Raw genomic sequence first — 25,737 nt, forward strand, 5'->3', positions numbered from 1 at the left:
GATAAAACAGAACAAAGAGCTAAGAAGTAAGATCCCTCTGTCAATTCCCAAGTTCACCTTGGACAAATGAGTAAATTCCCCTTGTACTAATCAAGCATCCTGCCTCTTCACCCTCCAGAAAGGCTAGGAAGCAATTGTAACAACCTACTCCACTATTTTTGAAAGGAACATAGACGAGAAAGATTCAGAACAGCTCTTCCAGCTTCAGTGGTTCTCGAAGAGAAATTCTGATCTTTCATTTACTCATAAAAAGAGCTACATAAAACAGAATCTGGGTTCTCTGGAATTTTTAAAACCAGACAATCTTCTGCTGCAATTGACTGAAGATGGGATTATTCCCAAAGAAAGTCTAGTTTGTGATAAGAATATCCAGAATCTTTTACTTCTTCAGCTGCAGAGCTAACGTTTACAAAAGGGTACACCAAGGTATGTGCAGCTCTTTTAACTACATTGCTGTTAGAGACTTAGAATCTGAATCTTACGTTCTTTAACCAAAAATGAAAGAAGAGAAACAAAATGGTCACTCTGAACTCATCAAATGTCAAGTTTCCTTTGTTAATAATAATCAGTCACTAGAATTCCTCTATTCTTTCTATATAATCTAATATCCTTCCTCTTCCCTCTATTGTCAACTGGTGTCACCTAAGTTCAGGCCCTCAATACCTCTTGTCTGGATAATTAGAACAGTCTCATACTTGTTCTTCCTGCCATCATCCTGGACCCCTCCAATCCAACCTTCCTACAATGATATTTATCATAAATGTAAAAATCTTTCTCCTGAAATTAAAATATTTCAGTGGCTCCCAGAACCTTGTGGATAAACTTTGAATACCTTATCACAGTATCTAAGGGACTTTATGAACCATGTGGTGACTATTTCTCCAGCCTCACTCCCTGGCCCTCCAGAGGCAGGCTACTCTTGGAGTCAGCACCTCTACACGGAAATGGTTAGCAAGTACAAGGAGCCAGAGGGCAAGTTGCAAATCACAGCCCAAGATAGAAGGTGTTAAGGGTCAGAGACATCCCCACCAGCATTTCGAATCGAAGAATGGAAGAGGTGGTTATGGGTACCTACACATAGAATCTAGGGCATATTGGGGAGTGAAGAATTGAGGTTAAAAATAGAAAGCATACTCAATTATGTGTGTTGAACAAGTTCTGAAAATCTGTCGCACAACATTGTCCCTATAATTAACAATACTGTATCTATCATACACTTAAAATTTTGTAGAGGACAGATCTCACATCACATGCTCCTGCCACAACAAAACATATTTTAAAATAATAATAATAAAGAACAGAAGGGCGGTAAACCTGAGAGAGAGAGGACTTTTGCCCACCCAAGGCCACACTGGTTCCTTTAACTAAAGCACTCTCCTTCCTCTCTTCCCTTCATCTGGTTAACTTCAAGACATCACATATAGTAAGGCTTCTGATAAAAATGCCCCAAACTCTTAGCAGAGTTGAACTACTTGCATGTGCTCCCTTAAAACTCTGCTTCTCTTTATTTCAATACCTCTTTCCTCATTGTAATTGTCAATGTGACTTCTCACTACCCTTGGAGGGCAACACAGCATTAGTACACATCAGCCATAACTTCACCTCTGAGCTGTGTGTGGTATTAGGAATTTGGAATCAATAATACTCGCGGAATATTTTCTTTTTAAAAATTCTACAAATATATTACTATTTTTTACATGCAAGGTGACCAGAAGACAATGTGACCAAAACTGATATTAAAATCTGTCATTATAAAATTAAGGCTGCTTAAATAAACTCATCAGGAACTATTTATCATAGCAAGCCCCACTGTTCTCTCATAAGACCAAAGGATCATAGACCTTTCCAAGATTCCCACATTATCCTAAAGTTTATAATTTTAGAGACTAAGACAATTAATTTCTTCAGGAGTTCTAAATCCCAAAATTACCAATGCAACAAATCAGTCCTTTTCCTGGTGGATATAGAAATCTCAACTGGGTTAACTATCCAAATTCTTCCTAAAATAAGAGCAAAGAATCACCTATTATTTTCACAATTTGCAATATTTTAAAATTAACCCTATGATTTCACAAATATTTTGGATTTATTTCATCATCATCATCATACCATACTTTTTAAATACGTAGTAATCTGGTACTGATTTTAGAGATGAGAATGCAGCTGAAAAAGGCTTAGAAACTTGTTCAACATTATCTGGCTTCTTCAAGACAAGAAAAAAAAACCTGGAAAGCTCGTAAAGGAAAAGAAAAGGTTGTTTTCTCTTAATACTAACTTGAAAAAAAGAGAATCCTTTCTATAGTTGAATTTGATTGTTTTTATTCTTGCCTTCTTCTGAACTTCACATCCTACCTCTTATACACTGAATTTGGCCTCTACTCAATGAACTAATATTCCAAAATTAGCCTAGGAACCTGAGATATTTTCCAACTAGTGAATTAGCAAATGTACAGAACACACTGATTGTAACAGATGAAATGAAGGCTGATGCTAAAGCAAATAGAGTCTTGGAAATATTAAGGAACACACAGCAAGAAAAGAAATATATAACCTGAGACAGAGTTATCTGGGGTAGAACAGAATAGATATCAATAATTTTTTTATTATTAAAAAATAATGCTCAGTGGTTGAGCATCTATCTGCCCTTGGCTCAGGTCATGATCCTGGGGTCCTGGGATTGAGTCCCATATCAGGCTCCCCAGAGACAGCATGCTTCTCCCTCTGCCTGTGTCTCTGCCTCTCTCTCTCTGTCTCTCATGAATAAATAAAATAAAATAAAATAATTCAATTAATTAACATATAGTGTATTATTAGTTTCAGAGGTAGAGTTCAGTGATTCATTGGTTGCAATAACATCCAGTGCTCATTACATCACATGCTCTTCTTAATGCCCATCATCCAGTCATCCCAGCCGCCCCCTTCCAACAACCCTCAGTTTGTTTCCTATAGTTAAGGGTCTCTTATAGTTTGTCTCCCTCTCTGATTTTACTTTATTTTTATTTTTTTCCTCATTTCCCTTGCAATCCTCTGTTTGTTTCTTAAATTCCACATATGAGTGAAATCATATAATAATTGTCTTTCTAGGATTGACTTTTTTCACTTAGCATAATACCCTTTAGTACCATCCAAGTCATTGCAAGTGGTAATATTTCATTTTTGATGGCTGAGTAATATTCCATTGTATATATATATATTACATATATGTATATATATATACCACATCTTTACATATCAATAATTTTTATAAGACTTATAAATATATAAGATTTATAAGATCAGATACAAATTAGACTCTTAATAGATTATATTTTCTACTTCTAGTTTCTAGTGTTTTATAAAAGTGATTAACTTCAAGTCAAAATTTGACTCAAGTGTGTATACTCAAGTGTGAAGATGGAGCATATTTTTAAAATAAAGACAACTTATTTTCTTGATATGACAGTGGCACTTAAAAAAAGCTCATTTAGAGCTTAATGTATTTTTTAATGATAATAATGCAATTTAAACTTAAAAAGAGGGCATCTGGTGGGTCAGTGTTGAGCATCTGCCTTTGGCTCAGGTTGTTATACCAGGGTCCTGAGATTGAGTCCCGCATCAGGCTCCCCGGAGACAGCCTGCTTCTCCCTCTGCCTAGGTCTCTGCCTCTCTGTCTGTGTCCCTTATGAATAAATAAATAAAATATTTAAAACTAAATAAAATAAACTTAAAAAATATTTTTGTCTTTAAAGAGTGTTCCATTTCTTCGTTTATTTTTTAAATTGAGATAAAATTTACATGGAGTGTATTTCTCTACTCCCAGGAATATTTCTCTACTCCCAGAAAATATTCTCATGCTCTCTTCTAATCAATCTACATCTCTTAGAGGCAAATCCTTCTCATCTGATCACCATAGATTAGATCTGCCTGGTCTGAAACTTCTTATCAATGGAATCTAAGGATATAAATAAAAATATATGTTGCATGTGTCTGTAGTTTATTATTTGATATTACTGAATAATATTCCATTGTATGACTATACCACAATACGTATATTAAAAATATAAAGCAGCTATAAAAATTATGTTGACATATTTTGTGGACAAATATTTTCATTTCTCGTGCATAAATACCTAGCAGTGAAATTGCTACCTTAAGCAGATGTTTAACTTTGTTATGTTTATGTATGTTCAACTTTATAAGAAATTGCAAGACAGTTTATAAAGTTATTGTACAATTTTACACACTTTCCTGTAGTATGTTAGAGTTCCAATTACTCTACATCCTTGCAAATAAGTTGGCTTTGTTTTAAATTTTGTCCATTTTACCAAGAGTAAAATGCCAGCCATATCATTTTGCAATCTTATTGTGAGTTAATTTGCACATTCCTAATGTTGAGCACCATTTTGGACATATATGTGTCTTTTATGAAGTTTCTGTTCAAGTCTTTAGTCTATTTTCAATGGAATTGTCTGTTTATTATTATTATTTAATATATTATTTTTGTGACGATTTCAGACATACTGGTTATAAATCCTTTGTAATTTATATACATAGAGAGAGAGGGTCAGTCCATCACTTGACTTTTAAGTCTTAGGATTTTTTTTAATCAACAGAAGTTGGGTTTTTTTTAAAGATTATTTATTTGGAGGGGGCACAGGGAGAGGGACAGAGAATCTTTAAGCAGGCTCCACACTGAATGTGGAGCCTGATGTAGGGCTTAATCTCATGACACTAACATCAGGACCTGAGCCAAAACTAAGAGTCAGATACCCAACCAACCTCAATAGAAGTTTTTAATTTTGGCAAAGGGTGTTGTTTAGTGTATTGTAAGACTCTACAATTTTGTGCATGTATACTTCCTGAAGATAACTCTCTAGTACTTTTCTTCTCTTTAGGTTTTACAGTCTTATCATTTACATGTAAATCTATGATCCATATTGAAGAATTATTTATGTTTGATGGAAGTTAAGGATCAAAGTTTTTAAAACATGTTTTTAATGTTATAATTTTTTAAAAATCATTCTCCATTTGTTTGCTACAACTATAAAGAAATATCATGGATTTTTTTTTAAATATATGGCAACCTTGACAAAGTCACATCTTACTTCTAGTGGTAATTCTGTAGATGTCTTTGAATTTCCTGTGTAAATGACTTGTTACTTGCAAATAAACACAGTTGCACTTCTGCCTTTCTTATCAGTTGGTCATTTTTTTCTTGCATTTTTGCAAGCTAGACTTCAAGAGCAATATTAAATAGAAGTGTCAAGCAGTGATTTTTTTTTCCCTATTCTCACTCTTGGGAAAGAAGCATTCCAAATGTTCATAGGATGTTAAGTGAGATACTATGTATAGGCTTTTTATTAGATATTCATTTTCAAATTGAGGAAGTTCCCTTCTGTTGCTAGTTGTTAAAAGCTTTTAACATTAATGGAGGTTGAATTTTGACAAATGGTTTTGCTATAATTATTGAGGTGATCATATTTTTTTACCTTCTATTTTGTCAATTTAGTGGGTTGCCCTAATTTTTTCCAAATGTTAACCAACCTTCTATGACAAAGATAAATCCCAATTGATTACAATGCCTTAAACTTTTTATCTATTGCTGGATTTAATTTGCCAATATTTTATTGAGAATATATTTTTATGTTCAAAAGAGATATTAACCTTTAGTTTTGCTGTAGTATTTTTCTGTTTTCTTTATCAACCTAATATTAAACTCACAAAATGAGTTGAAATATCTTTCTCCCTCTTTTCTGAAAATTTTCATAAAATTGGTACTATTTTTTTCTTACATGTCTGATAGAACTTATCAGTGAAGCCATCTTGGCCTTATTTTTATTGGCAAGAAAGTTTTAAATGGATATTTCAATTTCTACAATAAATAAAGAGCTACTTGGCTTTTCCATTACTCTTTTTAAAATCAATTTTGATATTTGAAATTTTCAAGGAATTTGTCATTTCATTTTACTTTACATTATTTCCAATATTCCTTTATCCTTCTTTCAATGTCTACAGATTCTGCAGTCATATACTCTCTTTTAATTCTGCTACTGGTAACTTAGGTGTTCTTTCTCTTTCTTTTCTTTCTTTCTTTCTTTCTTCTTTCTTTCTTTCTTTTTTCTTTCTTTCTTCTTTCTTTCTTATCAGGCTTACTAGGAGGTTGTGTTAGTTCCCATTGCTGCTGTAACAAATTACCACAAATGCAATGGCTTAAAACAACAGAAATTTATCCTCTAACTTCTGGAAGCCATAAATCTGAAATAAGTTGTACAAGCCTAAAATTAGTGTGTCAGTGGAGATGGCTGTTTCTGGAAGCTCCAAAGGGGGATCCATTCCTTGCCTCTTCCTGTTTCTGCTGGGTGCTGGTATTCTTCAGCTTATGACCACATCACTACAATTTCTGCTTCCCCTGTCAGTTTTTCTCCTTGTCTCCTGACGTCAAACACCCTCCCTCTTACAAGGATCCTTATGATTATATTTAGGATCCATCCAGACAATCCAGAAGTGTCTCCCCTTCTCAAAATCCTTAATTTAAGTGCATCTGCCAAGTTTCTTTGCTATTTTGTTCTATATTTTGCTGGTCTCTAGTCTTACCTTCCATGTTTCTTTTATTCTAAGTACTTTGGCTTTAATTTTATTTTTTTAGCTTAACATGGAAACATGGATCATTGATTTTAACCTTTTTTATTTCATAATGTAAGCATAAGAACTATCAATTTCCCTCTTTACAATGTTTTGACTATACCCCCAAATATTTTGACATATATTCATTAGCTAATCACATTGTCTAATTTACCTTGTGACTTCTTCAGCCCATGAGTTATTTAGAACTGTTTTAAGTTTCAAGTGTTCAGAAATTCTTCTGGTTATATTATTGCTATTGATTCTAATTTAATTCTATTGTGGTCAGAGAATGGTCAAGGACTGTAAAGAGTCTGAGAATTTATCCCACTTGAAAGCTAACAAGTTAACCTGCCACAAATTTATGGTTGCTGGCAGAACATGCAAGACCCCTAGGTCAGAGAAAAAGAACTTCATTAGTCACAATAATAACAGTAGCCAGAGTTCATCATTCACACCAGTTCCCTGAGCTCTTATTCCCACAGAGTGATAAAAAGAGGGTCAGGTGATACCCAAACATAGGACAAGTTGTGATATGGGAGAGAAACCCCAAACTTAGAGAACTGGAATCTTTTCTAATCAGCAGGAAGCCTACCTGACCTTTGTCCCATTGTCATTAGGAGTCCCTTCATTTAAGAGTACCTGGGTGGCTCAGTTGGTTAAGTGTCTGCCTTCAACTCAAGTCATGATTCTGGGGTCCTGGGATCGAGCCCTGCAGGAAGCCTGCTTCCCCCTCTGTCCCTCTCCTCTGCTCATGATCTCTCTCTCACTCTCTTTCTCTTTCAAATAGATAAATAAATAAAATATTTTTTGTAAAACTCCATTCATTTATTTTTCAGTACCTTTTCTTGTGCTCTTCAAAATTAATTGTTTCCATTGATCTATATCCAAGCCATTGGCCCAACACTTTTCTGCTGTCTCCAATCTGCTGTTAAGCCCAATCATTGAAAACTTCTTTTCAGTTACTGAATTTCTCCATTTTAGAATTTACATTTGGTCTTTTTTATAGGTTCCATTCCTCTGCATTTGTTCCCTCATTATAAACATAATTTCCATTAGATCCTTGAACATATATGGCTGCTTCAAAGTCTTTGTTTACTAATTCCAATAGTTATGTCAACTCAATCCATTTGTATTAGCTGCCTTTTCCTATGACTAAAGGTCATATTTTCCTGTTTGTTTGCATGTAAAAGAAATGTTTATTGCTTATGATACATTGTAAATTATACATTCAAAAGACACTGGATTCTATTATATTTCTCCAAAGAGTATTGATTTTTGTTCTTGCTTGCAGTTAAATTACTGGTTGACCACCCTAAATTTTAGGAGGCTTCTTTTATGGAATTTCCATAAATGCAGCAACTTTGCTGGGGCATGTCTTTTCAAAGTCAGCCCTTTGTACTAAGGCAAATTTGTTAAAGAACTCAGTCTTTGCTGCTAAAGTGTGGCCCTTTCTGGTTTTTAATCAAAAGGTAAATACAGTAGGAACTAAACAGGGCTCAAACTCCAAACTGTCTCTCTTCTGGTGGGCATCTGTTGAAATATCTGTTCATACCTTACGGGCTTTCAGCTGTTGCTTTCTAATAGATTCCTTGAAGCCAATGCATATTAAGATCGAGGATCAGAAAAGGATTTGATAATATACTTTATACATAGAATTTAGCGCTCCCTCTTTTATTAAGATTTCCCCCCTAAATTTCTAGTCACTTTCCAGTCCCACACTATCCTTCTTACACTTCAAACCAATAAGACTGCAACTTTCTGCTAGAGTACTAGTTGCCTAGACAACACTGTAGTCTGGGTGGTATACTTAGGAACAACAACAAGACAGAAAAATGTAGATCTCACCGAGAGAATTGCTCATCTTTCAGCGGATAAATTCTCTTCATTCTCAGCTTGCTCTCCAGTGCTTGCAAGTGAGAAACTTTTTTTTTCTTTTATGTTTTTTGCAAAATTTATGGTTGTTATCTATAGGACAGTAAATCCAAAAAATAAAGCATCTGCATCATAAATAAATCAAAATAAAAAGTGATCCAAGGAAGAGAAAGTTTTCCCATCTGCCCTCTATAAAACAGGTGAAGCAACCAACCCAATATAATCAACATTGCAAAAGATGAGATTACTACTATAACTAAAGCTATAATATGTATTTTATTAGAAATCTTCCTGAGAACAAGAAAAACGAAAGATAAAATCATTAGCATTAGCACTAGTAAATGTTATTTGGAAAACAACAACATTACTTCATCCTGTTTACCTTGGTGCTGTGACTCTTATAGGCATAACAAAGCCAGAATTCGTGTGTGTGTGTGTGTGTGTGTGTGTGTGTCTGTGTGTGTGTGTCTGTGTGTGTATTCTCATACATAAGGGCAAAAAAAATACATAGTCAATTCTGGTGACAGAAGGAAGTCTAACAATCTTCATCTTGGCTGACAATCACAATTACATATCATTGTCAACTATGTGGGAGCAGAAAACTAAAATGTATTTGAAAACTAACACTGCAGCTACTGAAGCCAATAGTTAAGTCAGGAAAAAGAAAAAGAAAACATCTTGGTCAACAGAGACATTTCCAAAGCTAGAACTTTTTTCATGTTGAAGAGTTGCCTACTATGTGAAGTTTTTGCCATGAAGATCGTATAGGAATCCATAGTAAAATATACAAATACTCTAAACTCTTCGAACCTCCCTTCCATCACAATTGCTACTTCCCAAAAGGGGTCAGTGATAGTCACACACGCAAGATGTTCCCAGAGGAGCAACATCTATCACAATGACAAGTGTCTAGAGCAATACTTTTCAAAATGTAACATGTATAAGAATGACCAAAGATCTTCTTAAAATTCAGATATTTATTTGGTGACTTTGAAATGGGGCTCCAGATTTTGTATTTCTAACAAGCTCCCAGATGGTAATGCTGGTCCACAATCCACACTCACAGTAGGAAAACTATAGAGTCCAGACAGTCAATCACTCATGTTCGGTAGTCAGACTAACATTATGCCCTGCTTCCAAGGGATTTCACTTCTCTAAATAGAGGAGATTAGAGCAGAGGTATCTAGGCCACAAATTTTAAAGAAGCACTCAGTCTTGGGTGTTGACCCTGCACTCGCAGGAAAGTGAATGCCTCCTTAAGTTTTGCACCCTCAGCACCTCTCTGGCTCAACTCTAGTCCCGACCCTGGGTGACAGTGAAGACAAGAATCATAATGAATTTGGGTATTGAGATTTCAGGAAGAAAAAAAAGAAATTTTTCTTTAACTCACTCATTTTTCTTTAACTCACTAGTAAGGGGACCAGTATGAAGAGGAAAATTATTGGAAATATGACATAATATCCATCTATTCAGAATTATAATGGTTATAACTCTTCCTTAATCCCTGCAGTGTCTGAGACCAGATGAAAGGAAGGAGTTAGTATACTCATCCAGAATAGTAAGGATATCATAATGAAGTTTCGCAGAAGATGCCCAGTATTTCTTTTCTTTTTTCCTTTTTTTTTTAGTAGCATAGAATTTATAATTAAGCAATTAAATATTTTACATAGACTGAAGACTTTTTTCACTGTTTTTTTTTAAGATTTTATTTATTTATTCATGAGAGACACAGAGAGAGAGAGGCAGAGGCAGAAGCAGAGGAAGACACAGGCTCCATGCAGGAAGCTGGATGTGGGACTCGATCCTGGGACCCAGGGATCATGCTCTGAGCCAAAGGCAGACATTCAACTGCTGAGCCACCCAGGCGTCCCTTCACTGTGCTTTGGATTGAAAATTTTCTAGTTTTATAAGTAACTAAAATCAAACAATTAATCAAAATAAAACAAATTCAAGAAAAGACAATAAGTAAGAACCTTGTTTAATTCCATTGAGGGTCATGAGTTCTGCTATTTAAAAGTTATATTCACATTTATAACAATATAGTATGGGAAAGGGTCATATGTAATATTAAATGGAAAATATATTTGATATAAAATTATATTTGCAATATGCTTACAAATATTTTTTGAAAATTTGGCATAAAAAAATTTAATTAACATTTAAATTTTAATCAATGGTTTTTGTTGAGTAGCAGAACTATGGTTAATTCATTTTTCTTTAACTCATTAGTAAGGGGACCAGTAAGAAGAAAAGCTGGTTCAAAGAGCATTTGAAGAATTAAGTATTCACAAACATTTTGTAAAATAAATTTAGATCTATCAGATGGCTAAAATCAGAATCACAAGAAACAACAAGTACTGGTGGGGAGGATGTGGAGAAAAAGGAACACTTGTGCACTATTGGTGGGAATGCAAACTGGTGTAGTCACTGTAAAAAACAGTATGGAGGATTCCTCAAAAAATTAAAAATAGAATTACCATATGACCCAGAGAATTCCACTACTGAATATTTACCCACAGAATATGAAAAAACAATTTGAAAAGAAATATGCACCCCCATGTTTATTGCAGCATTATTTACAGTAGCCAAATTATGGAAGCAGCCTAAATGTCCATTGATAGATGAATGGATTAAAAAGCTGTGGAATGTATGCATGTGTATATGTGTATGTATAATGGAATATAATATATATATTATATCCTATTACATATATATGTATATATATCATATATATATATATGTGGATATTACATAATGTAATATGTAATATCCCATTACATATATATGTATATATAAAAAAGATGAAAAAGCCATAAAAAAAAGAATGAAATCTTGCCACTTGCAATATGAGTGGACCTAGAGAGTATAATGCTAAGTGAAAAAAGTCAGTCAGAGAGAGAGAAATACTGTATGATTTCACTCATTTGTGGAATTTAAGAAACAAAACAAATGAAGACCAAAAAAAGACAAACCAGAAGATGGACTCTTAACTATAGAGAACAAACTGATGGCTACCAGAGGGGAGGTAGGGAGACGGTGAGGGGGGTTAGGCTGTGAAACAGGAGAATTAAGAGTACACTTACCATGATAAGCACTGAGTAATGTATAGAATTGTTGAATCACTATATTTATACCTGAAACTAATATAACACTGTATGTCAACTATATTGGGAAGGAAGGATGGAGGAAGGATGGATGGAAGGGAGGGAGGGAGGAAGGACAGGAGGAAGGAAGGAAGGGAGGGGAAGAAAGAGAAAAGAAAAAAAGAAAAATTTAGAATAAGATTACTAGTTAGGTACAAAACAGGTCAATGTTCTAGAAGGCGATAAAACCATAATTTTTGGATTATCATTTCTATTACGAACACCTCCAACTTATGATGGTTCAACTTTATGATTTTATTACTTTACAATGCATGAAAATGATACACATCCAGTAAAAACTGTACTTCAAATTTTGGATTTTGATCCTTTCCCAGGCTAGCCACATGAGGTACCAAACACTGTCGTGATGCTGGGCAGTGATAGGGAGCAACCCCCCATTCTGAGAGTGAACAATCAACACACTTACAATCTTTCTGTACACATACAACCATTCTTGTTTTTTCACTTGTAGTACAGTATTCAATAAATCACAAGAGATCTTCAACACCTGATTATAGGCTTTGTGTTATATGATTTTAGCCAACTGGAGGCTAATGTCAGTGTTCTGAACACATTTATGGCAAGCTAGGCTAGGCTATGATATTTGGTAGGTTAGGTATATTAAGTGCATTTTTTACTTACCCTATTGTCAACTTATAATGGGTTTGTCTGTATCCTGTCATAAATTTAGAAAGATGTATACACAGAAATATACAAGTTAATATGTAATTTCACAGTGCTTAAGCTTTAATCAAACAATAACAAAATTGACACAAGTGTACTATCCTAGAGAATTAAATCGTCCTTTGGTGAACAGCTAAACAATGCCATTGATGGATGTTGCCCCTCTTTTGCCTTATTTCTATGTTTTGGACAATTTTCTTACAGAGGGTAAGAAAAGTTTCCCAAAGAAGGTAATGTTTAAACTGAGATTAGAAGACAAATTAGTAGTTTGCTGTAACAAAAGGGCATGCTGGAAGCATTCCAAGCTGAGGGGAATGCATGTTCAAAGTCACAAAAGGAAAAGAAAATGGACTCATAAGTAAGGACAAATATAAGGATGCAAAAACTTGCAAAATGATGTTAGGCTAATTGAAGTCTGATCTCCCTGCCAGCTGTCTTGTCCCTTCCAGTTCATTCTCCAGACTGCAGCCAGTTGTGATCTTTCCAAAGAGCTCATTGCAAATTTGATCATTTTAGCCATCAGCTTACAAAACGCCAACGTGTCCCCTGTGTTTACTGAAGAAGATCCAGCTTCCATAGACTGATTCCTAAGTCCTTTATTTGGATCCTTCCTAACTATTTCTTCCTACCTCTCCATTTGAACCCAGTGGTACACCCTTGCTAAGTCATTTAGTTTCCTGCCACTGTGTCTCATTCCTCTCTTTTCTTCTGGAATATCTTTCTCACATTGCCTGCCTATATCAGAAATTCTCATCCTTGGTTGCACATTAAAATTATTTGAAAACTTAAGAAATACTGATGGCCAGATTATAACTCCAGATCAATGAAAATCAGAATTCCTGGGAACGGATTTCTATTATTGATTTTTGGAAAGTTGCCTAGATAATCTTAATGTGCAGCCTAGGTTAGAAGTTCATGATATCAAAGGGCAAAGCAGAAAAGTACTAGGTTATAAGAAATTCTCATCCCTCAAAGCTCTTCTTAAACACTGTATACTCCATGAGTGCTCCCTAACTCCCTGCTCCCACCCCTGCACAATTATTCCACTTTCAATACTCCTAAAGCCCTTGTAACAGATCTCCTTGGAGTTTGTAATGATTTATATGTAAGTATACTTCAGTGACAAAGAATTAAAAACTCCATTATGTCAAAGAACATATGTATTTATTTTTTTAATTTCTATCAACTAGTACCATACCTTACATGTGGAAAGAATTATGTTAATGAAGAATGAATATATTAGTGATAAACAAAAGGAGCCCTAAGCCAGTTTTTTAACTTTTCATTGAAGAAAAAACAAAGGAGGAAAAGTTCATATATCATATGTGTACAGCTTGCCACATTTTCACAAATTAAAAACAACCACACAAGAGTCTCCATCACAAAATCTCCCCCTGCTCCCTTTCCAGGGCCTATTACAGTGACTATTCATCCCCAAAGTACCACTATCCTGACTTCTAACACCACAAACTGGTTTTACCTATTTTCCTACTTTATAAAAGGCACCATCAAGTATGTATTCTTTTACACTGAATGTGAGACTCATCTTTATTGCTGCATATCCTGTAGACCATCCATTATTATTGCTATATGATAACCTATTAGTTGAATAACAGTAAAAGTATAAAAATGAAAAAAAAAACAGTAAAAGTTATTTATCCTTTCTCCTATTGATAGATATTGGTTATTTTCTAATTTTTGCCTAGATGAATAGACTATAATGTCATTTTACCACATTATCTTGTGGTGATCATATGAACGCATATTTTCTGGGTAGACAGGTAGGAGTAGAATTACCAGATCATGAAATATGCATATGCTCACCTTTAAGAGATACTGCTAAGCAGTTTGTACCATATTTATTCTCCAACTTAAAGCATATGAAGGATTCAATTCCCTCATCAACTCTTGGTATTTTCCATCGTTTTCATTTAGCCATCTTGGTATCACTTGTGGTTTGTTTGCCTTTTCCTATACTTAATACAATAGAGCATCCTTTCTTCTGTTTACTGCATGTATACATATTCTCTTTGGTAAAACTTTTGCCCACTCTCTTATTGTGTTGCTGATTTTTCTTCCTAATTTGTGATATTTCCTTCGATATTACAAATATAAGTCCTTTGTCAGCTCCATGTACTAAAGTGCTCTTTCAGTCTCTAATCATGTCTTTATATAAGCAGTTCTTGCTTTTATTACTATATTCTAGTGCAGCAGCACCATTTTCTTCTGTATTATGGTATTTGACTCCTGTTTCAATTGTTTTATCTACTCCAAAGTCAGAAAGATATTCACCTATATTTTTCTCTAAGTGTTATTTTATCTTTTACATTTAATCTGCAGTCTATCTGGAATTGATATATATATATATATAGTATGTGATGCATTTTTTGTCAAATAGATATCCAATTAATGCAGTACCTTTTATCAAAAAAATCATATTTTCCCCACTGTGTTCCAGTGTTACCTTTGTCATAGACCATTTGCCCATATATGGGTGTGGGTTTATTTTTGGACTCTATTCCATTCCGGTGGCCTATTCTTATATCAGTATCATACTGTCTCAGTTACTTATTATATCCTTACATCAGATGATATAAATGCTCTAGCTTTATTTCATTTCAAGTTTACCCTAGCTATTCTTAGGCTTTTGTCTTTTCATGTAAATTTTAGGGTTAGCTTATGAAATTTAACCTCCTTAAAAAACTTACTGAAATTTTTTGATAGTACGTTGACTTTATAGATTAATTTGGGAAGAATTTAAGTATTAACAGTTTATTGGATCTTCTAATCTGTGGACATGTCATTTATTTAGACCTTATTTGATTGTCCTCAATAATATTTTTAAGTTCTCAATGCAGAGATATTACATATCTTTTATCATATTTGTCTCTGGCAATAAGTTTGATAATACATGCAAAATGTTGTCTACTGGGAAAGCTCATTAAATACTCAGTGTCCACTGTATCAAAATTCCAGACTCCCAGAAGGAAAGCAGATGTTCAGAATAAACTACATTATTTGCACAGTTTAGGCACAGTGGACAATTCTCATCAGTTAGGGTCATTGGACCCCTCCGGAAATTCAGGTTCCCAGACAGCAGCTAAAAGACTACCTCGCAAGTAGACCATTCTAGAGATAAGCATTCTCAGGTCTTCTGTGTTAACTCTTTTCTACATATGTCTTTTAAAATTTTATTTACTGTTTGGTTTTGGCTGGTACATAGAAGGACAATTGATTTTTACATATTGATATTATATCCAATGACCTTGCTAAAATGACTTATGATAGTGTATTTGCATATTCTCCCAGAGTTTCTAAGGACAGACTCATATGGCTATTGACTATCTTCTTAATAGAAATATTGAACTCCTTCCCCCAGGATGTAAATTAATATAGTGATTTCATCAAGCTATAATTTTCTATTACTACATAAATACAGTGTGAAATACAAAAAAAAAACTAAATATTTTCTCTTCTATACTTAGAAAAATGGAGAAGAAAGATAGGTATAGACATTCACAAGTTCCAGAAAAACAAGCAGGCCTATTACAATATTGGATAGTGGTATAAGAATATAATATATAATAATATATGGCATAGTGTAGTACAGTATATTATATAGTATAATATATATTATAATACAAATATACATACCCATTTAACATTCCTAATCAGAGACATTTGGGGAATAATCCTTTAGGTAGGGATATATGGTCTTTCTAATTTGGTTTGCAATTAGTGATAATATTATCTCAACCCAGAACAGGTTGGGAAGCTCTGCAAGAATGGAATGATGAACCCTTTTTTTACATATTCTCTTATTATTAATGCTTTTTACAATCACTTTATTCTTTGTGGCTCTTCCTTTACAAAACAGTTGACTTAATATATGTTAGCTCAGTCTCCTTTATTGCAAGTATCATAACTTTAAGTTGCTTCAAGAAAATATTATTATAAGGAAAATGGTATCTTGCACCCCACAAGCTCATAGACACAGAACCACTCTGATAAATCCATTCTTTTTATAAACTTTTGTTAGTCATCATCAGATTGTCTGCCTCCAGATTCCCCACTTGGGGAATCATTAAATTCTTGAGGCCACTGCCTTCTCCAGCTTACCATTCCAAGGCCTGCATTCTCCAGCCCTGCAACCAATCTGTCCACAATTGTAGAGGTAAGTTCCTGCCTCTGCAAGACCAACATGGTCTCTGCATGTAGACAGTATTCTTCACAATAACCAGATATGAAGAGCAGATGGAGTACCAGCTCTTCTGTTGAAGACAAAAGGATCAGAAGAGGAAGAAGGAGGTCAGTCTCCAGATAAGTCAAGACTACAGAGCCTAGAAAATATAAGAGGTCTGGTCTACCACTAGCTTATTGCAGTTTATTTTTTCCCCTCATTCTGCCTACCTAAGACCCTTAAACTCCTCACTTTTCACATATCTGGAGACTAATCCCATGTGAGAAACACTTAGAAAAACAAGTGTGACAGCTCTGCTTGAGGCCCAGAAAGAAGGCTCTTTCTAAAAGGGGCCCTTTGGTTGTTTTCCCAGGTAAGATGTTTAAGACTTGATCCCTGTTGCCTGAATTCCTTTCTCACCACACCCAAGGTCATTTTAATGAAAATTCCAAAGTCCAAGCCAAGAGGATAGAATTGCTCTTAATCCTTCAGCAGTGCCGTCATTTGATCCCTAGACCCGCTGGGGTGATTATTGTGTGTCTGCAGAGTACAGCTAAGTAGACAGAAGAAGGAAGTGGCCGCCACTGCAGGAGGCCAGTTTCCAACCCTTATTTCTGTGTTGGTGTGCTGTTGTTACTTCCCCAGTCCCAATGATCTCTCGCCCTCCCACCAACCTTTCTCCCTATCCTCTCAAGATAATGTTGTCACAACTGTTCTTCACCTTTCAGAGAAGTTCACAAATTCATTGATATTTTTTAAATAGTATTAATTTTATTGTGAAAGTTGAATCAGAATGTAATTTATTTCCTAGTTTCCTCATGCTCAGAGGAGGCTTAGTTTGTGTGGAATGTGCAATTATACTTCTTGACATCCTTATATCTATGACTTAGCATTTCATTAGAATGTTGAAAAATCGTGTTGTAAAAGGAAATGGAAAATGAAAGAAACAACTTGGATGCTTTTTTTTTTTTTTAATTTTTTTAATTTGTTTTCATTTTCTTTCTAACTTCCTGAGTGATGGGGGAATGAAAGGGCTGACGACCAAATGTCTGGGATGTTCTGGGACCTCGCTGTCCCCTGAGCCAGATATGCACACATTCTCCAGTGCTGCAAGGACTAATCAACAGTCTCAGTAGTTCCTAACTAATGACCAGACTGAGTGGCAGCCCCCAGCTTCCTGTCATGCTGAACTCTGGAAGCCACTGATTGTTGGCCTGGCCAACCTGCCGCCAGCCTCTAGCAAACCTGCCAAAGTCATCTGCTCTGGTATTTTCTTGCCTCTGTGATTAAAGGGGTAGATCCTTCCCTACAACTGGCTGAACAGAAGGGAGGCAGAGGAGTTCTGCTTCAAGATGTAAAACAGATTCCTTTCTTTCCAGGCCCTAGAGGCAAACACGTCTATGGAGTATTCCTCTCACAGAAGAAACTTGCTTCTATTAAAATACTCAGGTTTAAAAAGATTAGAAGTTTTAAGACATTATCACAAAGAGTAATCTAAGTGAAGATAAATTTGAAGACCATTCATTATAAATAATGTCTTTCACTTGCTCATTTTTTCCCACCAAATACAAAAGTGCTACAGGAAGATGAAAGTGAAGCTGATTATTTTTCTTATAGGAATGATACCATATCGATTTATATTCCTTAATCTCTTTCTCCTTCCCTCCAACCCCTAGAACTTTCTCCCACGAGTACTGTGCAGCCATAATGGGAGACAAGGGGAGATGAGGTAGTAAGTGGCCATGACAGCCCTTCCAGCCTAGGAGCATGCAATGTCCCTAATATTCCTCATGACTCACTGTACCAAGAATCCTCCGGAATTTGACTTTCAAAAGGCACAATTAAACACAATAGGAGTTTACCTCAAGCTGCCATGGATGGTGTGTCTGAACTTCTTGATTTATAAGAAATACCCTTAACTTCCTTAAGGGAAAATGAGAATTTTTACATTTCATTCTAATTCTTTCAAGGAAAAAAAAAAAGAAAGATAAGAAAGTGTAAAAGCCAAAGCAATATCATTCAGAAGGCTTACCAAGAACACAAGAAGATCACTGTCCCAGAAGACACTCTATAAAGTTCACTACCTGCCCCATTGCCTCGATCTGCATCCTCACACGCACAAGGAACAATGAAGTCACTTCCATTATACCACTGCTACAGTTTTCAGACTTTTTCAAAAAAGCCAGAAGAATCCTCTCCATATAATAACACCATAAATAACCTCCTAAATAAACCAGTAAAACATTTTAACATTCCTTGACAGTTTTCAAATCTTATCTGGTCCCCCAAATACCCCCAAATCATACCCAAATATGATTTTGCTTTCCCCATTTTACCAGAGAGGCCACTGAAGTTCATGAAGGTAAGGAAGACAAGAAAAAAGTATAATCCAGAACCAGGGCTTCTGATTCTGAATCCACAGTGGCATTCTAGTCCTACATCTGTGAGCACTCACAGGCCATCTGGCCTTGGCTACATTGGACAATGATCTAGGCTTAGATTCCCTTAATGCAAAAAAGGGAGGGAAGGAGAAAGAAAAAAGGAAGGCTGACCCAACTGATGTTTACAGTTTCTTGGTTTCCACAGTAAAATAAATCTAAGAACCTTCTCAGGATACTTCACCGGCCATGTCCTCTTCTCAGGTTTCTCAAGAGTAATCAGTAATGACTTTTCAGTTTTTTTTGTGTGTAAGCAAGAAGTCAATCGAAGTCAGCATAACATTTGAGATGCCCATCAAATTGGCAGATTGGCATCAAATGGTCAGTCTGTTGCCCTGCCCAAGATCCCTACAGATCTGCTGTGGCTTATGCCCTATGCACTACATCAATTTTCTCCTTCCCACCGAAATCTAGAATTCACTCTAACTTCTAGCAGCTGTTATTTCCATTTTTCCAATGCAGATTCAGATGTGAGCCACCAACCCCTCTCTTCAGTTCTTCTCCCTGCAGACACTACAGACACCACTCAAAGATCCTCACGGGAGGATCTCTTTAGCAGAGTTGTGAAACTTCACTTAAACAATGGTGGAGGTCTCCCAACACTTTTAATAGCCATCACAACACACCCTCCCATTAGAAGCACTCGGCCACCTTAGCCCACAGGTCATTCTGATCCCAGCTCTCTTGCTGCTCAGACCTTATGGCACCACTGCAGTCCAAGGAGGGGAACGGAGGGCTGGCCTTTTCATGCAAAGGGCACAAAAAGGAGTTTTCTAAATATAAAGCCACCACTTCCAGTTAGCTAGTGTTCCCCTCGTTTGGGGGCAGATGTAGCAATAATCAGCTGCGTTTTTAAGTAGCATTTTCCCTTTGCCACACTGATGTCAACCAACGTGAAGCAGAAGGAATGCTCAGCCCGCAGCCCAGCTCTGCTTTTGCACCTGGAACTCAGCTTCCCTGTCTGAAGACAAGCAGCTCAGGAAAGAAAGGATTCTTAACTTTGTCTATGAAGAGGAGTTCGCATTACTGCCCACCTGACTTGGGACTAAAGGAGAAGGATGCAGAGCTGGCCCTGGGCTGCAGGGCACAGCATCGCTGCTAAGAGCAAGGACAGGAGGGCAAGAGCTCGAGAAGAGGAAGCTTGAGTGGCAGTATGCGTGCGAGACGAGCCCGATAACCTGGTCCTCTCCTAACTCTACATGACTCTTGGACATGTTGACCGGGGTCAAATTGCCTAACTTGGTCAGATCTCATTTTCCTCACATGTGTAAAAATGTCTAATTTGGGCCCCATCTATCTCACAGGGTTTACATGTGACTGAAATGAGGGAATGTGTGTGAAATCATATAAAATTCATATAAAATGTATCACATTTACTATCAGCTGGCAGTCACGCCCACTTCAGCGGCCAGCAACATCAAGGAGTCATCCAGTGTAAACAGTTCTTCCAGTATAGATTTTGTTAAATGGATCACAAATCCTGCTTACCAGGATTGCTTGATACCAATTTTATGTCGGTTTTCTAAAACATAAACATCTAAGAAAAGGCAGGTGATCCTGTACAATGGTTGTGGGGAAAATTTGATTGCAATTTTTATTGGTGTTGAAATATTGGCACAGAAAGGCTGTGTCAGCATCATATTTCATATATATGTTTTTGTGAACTCAAAAAGGGGTAGTATTTGCAAGATTATAAAATTTATTGTAAGCCAAACTGTGGGAGGAGCCTCGGTGTCCATCGAAAGATGAATGGATAAAGATGTGGTTTTATGTATACAATGGAATATTACTCAGCCATTAGAAACGACAAATACCCACTATTTGCTTTGAGGTGGATGGACCTGGAGGGTATTATGTTGAGTGAAATAAGTCAATCAGAGAAGGACAAACATTATATGGTCTCATTCATTCAGGGAATATAAAAAATAGTGAAAAGGAATAAAGGAGAAAGGAGAAAAAATGAGTGGGAAATATCAGAAAGGGAGACAGAACATGAAAGACTCCTAAGTCTGGGAAACGAACTAGGGGTGGTGGAAGGGGAAGTAGACAGGGGGTGGGGGTGACTGGGTGACGGGCACTGAGGTGGGCACTTGACGGGATGAGCACTGGGTGTTATTCTATATGTTGGCAAATTGAACACCAATAAAAAATAAATTTATTTAAAAAAAAGAAAGAAAATAAATAAATAAATAAAATTTATTGTATTTTTATTATTATTTTGGTATTACTATTTTTATTTACATGCTCATTATTATTGTGATATATGGGTTAATTTCCTTGCTAGCCATTTACCTAGATACTCTTAAAGCCTCATCCTCTAAGATCAGAAGGTTTATGAGATATTTAAAAATTGTTGTAATTAATTGTATCAATTTGGGCAACCAGTTGCATCATTCAGAAGTTGTATAAATTAAATCCACAAATACCATAGTTTGGGGGGAAAAAAGAAATAGAAATTCGATTTTGAGCCCCGCGATTCGAGGGCCAAGAATAATGGGATTAAAGTTTAAACTTGCACTCAAATTGGGAAGATAAATATTCTCCACACAATAATTTGTTTTCTGGAGGTCCAAAGGAACATAAATATTTTGAATTACATACACCATGTTGCATTTTAGCATTCTTTGATTTTCTTTTTGAGCAGAGACTATATGGATGCTTTACTAGAACTACAAAATTTCTACATGCTTATTTCTACAAAAGAAAGATAAAGAGAATAACCTCTACCGCCTGAGAGGTAACCACCCTGTAATCTCACGGACTGAAGCAAAGGCCCTCAAACACTTAGAACCAGCATCATTCAACTACCTGCGAAGGAAGTGGCTTCAGCCAGTCTCATTTCTGCCCTGTTGCCTTCGGGTGATTCTGGATTTGAGGACTTGCTCTATTGAAGGGGTGTCCAGTCGGACACCGCCCTGACCCAGAGGATGGACACAGGACCCCTTCCCTGGCCCGAGTGTGCTGGGGGCACTCCCCAACCCCTTCAACCCCCTGCCCCCCCACACACATCCCCACTCCTACCCTCCCACCCCCTCTGCCACAAGCAGGGCCCTCTCACCCTCAAGGGCGCCCAACCTCCGGGGGGCCAATGCTCCTTCTCTGAAGCCTGAACGCAGAGTGAACACAAATACCGCAAACCACTCAGCTCGGATACACTGCCCCAGCAGCTCGGAGCTCTGCTCCTGAAGTCAGCCCTGCATTCCAAGAAACCCCCAAAATTAGAGCCCTGATAAGATAACCAGGTAATTAATGGGACAATTTCCCCTTCCTGCTACGGGCAGTATTTCTTTTTTAATATAAATTTCTCATCATCTTAAGCAATAGCACATTCTCTTCCTGTAATCCTTAATAGCTTGGCCAAATGAAGCAGTACAAACATGTTATTCACATTTTTTGTGTCTTTTTCTTTCAGTTTGTAGATTACACAAAACAATCTTGTAAATATATTCAGCTTTTGGGGGTTTTTTGAGTTTTCTTTGTTTTGATTTGCTTCACTCCCCCAGCTGCCACCCCCTGCCTTTTTTTTTTTTTCCAGTACTGCTTCCATCTTCCAGATTTATAATCAGCTTTTTTTTTCCAGGTCATATAAAGTGGACATTTTTCATAGTATCAAATATTAATTTACTACCGTGAATTTTTAAACAATTTTAGCTGCAGGATTTTTTTTTTAAGATTTTATTTATTTATTCATGAGACACAGAGAGAGAGAGAGAGAGGCAGAGACACAGGCAGAGGGAGAAGCAGGCTCCATGCAGGGAGCCTGATGCGGGACTCAATCCCAGGTCTCCAGGGTCATGCGCTGGGCTAATGGTGGCGCTCAACCGCTGAGCCACCTGGGCTGCCCCAGGGTTTTTGTTTTTTGTTTTTTGTTTTTCAGTAAAATTGTGTATGGACCTTGATATGCAAAAACATTGACAGAAGCTTAGCTATATTAAAAAAACATGATGGTGATGGCTTATAACCCCACCTATGGGCCCTAACCCTGCCCCTTGACTCATAAACTGCTCAGGGAAGACAACAGAACATAAGTCAAAAAAAAAAAAAATAACCACTTCTGTTGCATCATCTCTTATGAATATATGGCATTACATATTGCTTACTATTCAATTAAAATATATTCTTATACATTTTTTAGCCTCTTTAACTCATTATGTAGATGAGACTCAGAATTCCATATTGGGCGAAACCATTAATGACTAACTAGCAAGGGTCAGGCATGATGTAAAAACATTTATTTTTATAATTTGAGAATCCAAACATTGTCAAAGAATTCATGCATGCCAAACTGTTTTGTAATCATTGAAATAACAAGGTTTGAAAGCACTGAGAAGACAGAGCAATTTGAGATTATTTTGGTTTTATCTGATCAGGGCAATCCATCTTTCAATTACCTGTATGGCCACTCAAAACATAACTATCCAATAAAATTGCTTCTCTCCAGTGGCAGCCTGGCCTTTATCCTGATCATAGCTCCATCTAAAAATAACGAGCATCGTACAGGACAACGGGTACTCTACAAGAACATCTTAGTTAAAGGGCCTATCTAATTGATTATGTCCAAATTCCACTGGCATTCCAAATTGTAAAGATAGTGCCATATTCTAAATTGAATTTTCTGAAAGACTATCTGTACATTTCAACAGGCTAAGAATTCAGATTTCTGCCACAGTAGATGTCAGGGATTGATGCGAGTTGATGGAAAGAACGTGAAACCCTTGTATTCTAATAGACAATTAACTTGTGGTAGGAAGAATTTGCTGGGCTTCCTTACAGGATGACCAAACATGCTGCTCATGTTTTATGGGCAGAGTCTCTATCATTTGCTTCCCAAGAAAAACAACTGTGTGCGTATATGTGTGTATAGATGAATGTGTTAAACGATAAATCTCTTATTCTTTCGAATCCTTTCTGCCCCTTTCATGAAAAAGAATTACATCAGGCCTCTGTTGGCATGTACTTCAACTTCTAATCAAACAAAACACATGTATGTATCTGGCATATTCATATCTACATCAGACTGTAAAAGTAAAAAAAAAAAAGGCTATCATCCGCACATTTGATTTCGAGCACAACAGCAACAAGAGGTATTCAGTGGGCTGTCAAACAAAAAGAATCCATGACAGACCAGGGATATGCTATAAGAAAATGGAAGAGGGATTAAGACATAAAGGGAGAAAATTAGACGATAGGAATGAGAAAAGAAAAAAGAAATGAAAGCAGATAAAAGCTTAGAAAGCAAGAAAAAGGTCAAAATGTTCTTTAGAAGCAAAGACTTGAGTAGAAATGTAAAGTATGGACACTGAGGTTGATTATGGAAAAACTGCTTCACCTTTGTCCCAATTTCTTCTTCTATAAAATGTATCCCACGTATTTACCCCTATTCCCAGAGGTAAATGAGGAAATGCAGGTACAGCAATTAGCAAGGCAGTCAGTGAAGTAAATGTTCAATCCATGTTTGCTAACATGAGTTAGTGTAACAGGAAGGTACTATAATTACTTGTATTGTTTATAGAACTTACTTTACTATTTTAACATAATTTCATCTTTCTAAATATCAGTTATTCTAAGTATCAAATTTTGCCATTCTTCCTTTTTAAAAAAAAATGTTAAAACTGGTCATAAGGTTTATGTTTAACACTGGTCATAAGGTTAATATTCTAAAATAAGGAATACCGGGAAGAAATTAGTAACAGTCAAACCAGTTCATAAAGTATAATAGTGATCTTCAGCCAAACTCTTTAAAACAAATTTTTCTTGCATAAATAAAGCTGAGATCAATTTCTTATGTTTTTCATCCCCTGCCCAAACATGGTTTGGATATCCCAGAATTCTAGGAAAATTCTAAGTCTTTCCACAAAGTTTGCTCTCTTCCCCAACTCCACTTCTTCTCTTTCCTCCTTTTTATATCCCAAAAATCATTCACAAAATTAAAAATCCCATTTTGAACAGTATTCATCTTAAAAGGGACAATCTAATCATTTTTTCAGAGTAGTTACCATCTTTCAATTGAAACATCTGTATTCTGACCTGATTTTTTTTTTTTTTTTTTTTTTTTTAGTAACAGTGAGCTCTGAGCTCTGAGGACAGAAGCTACATTTTCTTCTTTTATATCCATCACAGTAACTATCTTAATCCTGTCCATGGAGCAGAAAATCAATTAATATGAATTATCGAATAATATATTTACTAAAGAGAAGAGGAGGAGAAGCAGAGGTTAATTTCAAAGGTCATCCAATTTCAGATTCCTAATGAAAATTCAGTCTTTTGGGCTTCACCTTTTTCCCTATGATTGAAATGCCAAGTACAAGCCGAACAGTCTGTTAACAATCTGAAAAGAAAATATATTACCATGATTGTCCAGGGAAACTGGAAGCGATTTTCTCTTGGGTTGGAGGTTTAAGCAAACAGGAAGCCCTGTTTAGGATTTGTCTTCATCATCTTTCATCACAAGTCAGCCTGGCTTCCTGATAAAGAAATGTGGAACTGCTTTCAGATACTCAACCACATCGGACAGAAATGCCAACTCAACCATCTCCAACTTTAAATTCAAAGTTGCGATTTCTAAACACCCCATTGCCATCAGACCACAGCTTTCGAAGTAAAATTTTGCCTCTTAATCTCTATGAGCAGTGGGCAGAAAATGAGTCTTTGTTGGTATCTAACCTCACAGCTAAGGGATCTCATTTTATTTCTACCACTGAACGTCAAGACTATGAGAAATAAGCCATGTAATAGAGAATAATAACTAATAATCACAGACCCCTGAAGGCGTTTTCTTCTTAGCATTAATAAGGTAGTTTTCTATAACTACTTGAAA

General features: G+C 36.1%; 1 long non-coding RNA gene across 1 annotated transcript in view; it reads right to left on the bottom strand.

Moving 5' to 3' along the window:
* The window catches only part of LOC140611708 (uncharacterized), a 159,320-nt gene that overhangs the window by 47,328 nt on the left and 86,255 nt on the right, over positions 1–25,737 (bottom strand). The window contains exon 5 of the long non-coding RNA XR_012012854.1: positions 25,269–25,384. This is a non-coding gene — a long non-coding RNA (uncharacterized lncRNA). The remainder of the gene's footprint in view (positions 1–25,268; positions 25,385–25,737) is intronic.

Source organism: Canis lupus, chromosome 20 (genome assembly GCF_048164855.1).
Source record: "Canis lupus baileyi chromosome 20, mCanLup2.hap1, whole genome shotgun sequence".
Classification (NCBI taxonomy): Eukaryota; Metazoa; Chordata; class Mammalia; order Carnivora; family Canidae; genus Canis; species Canis lupus.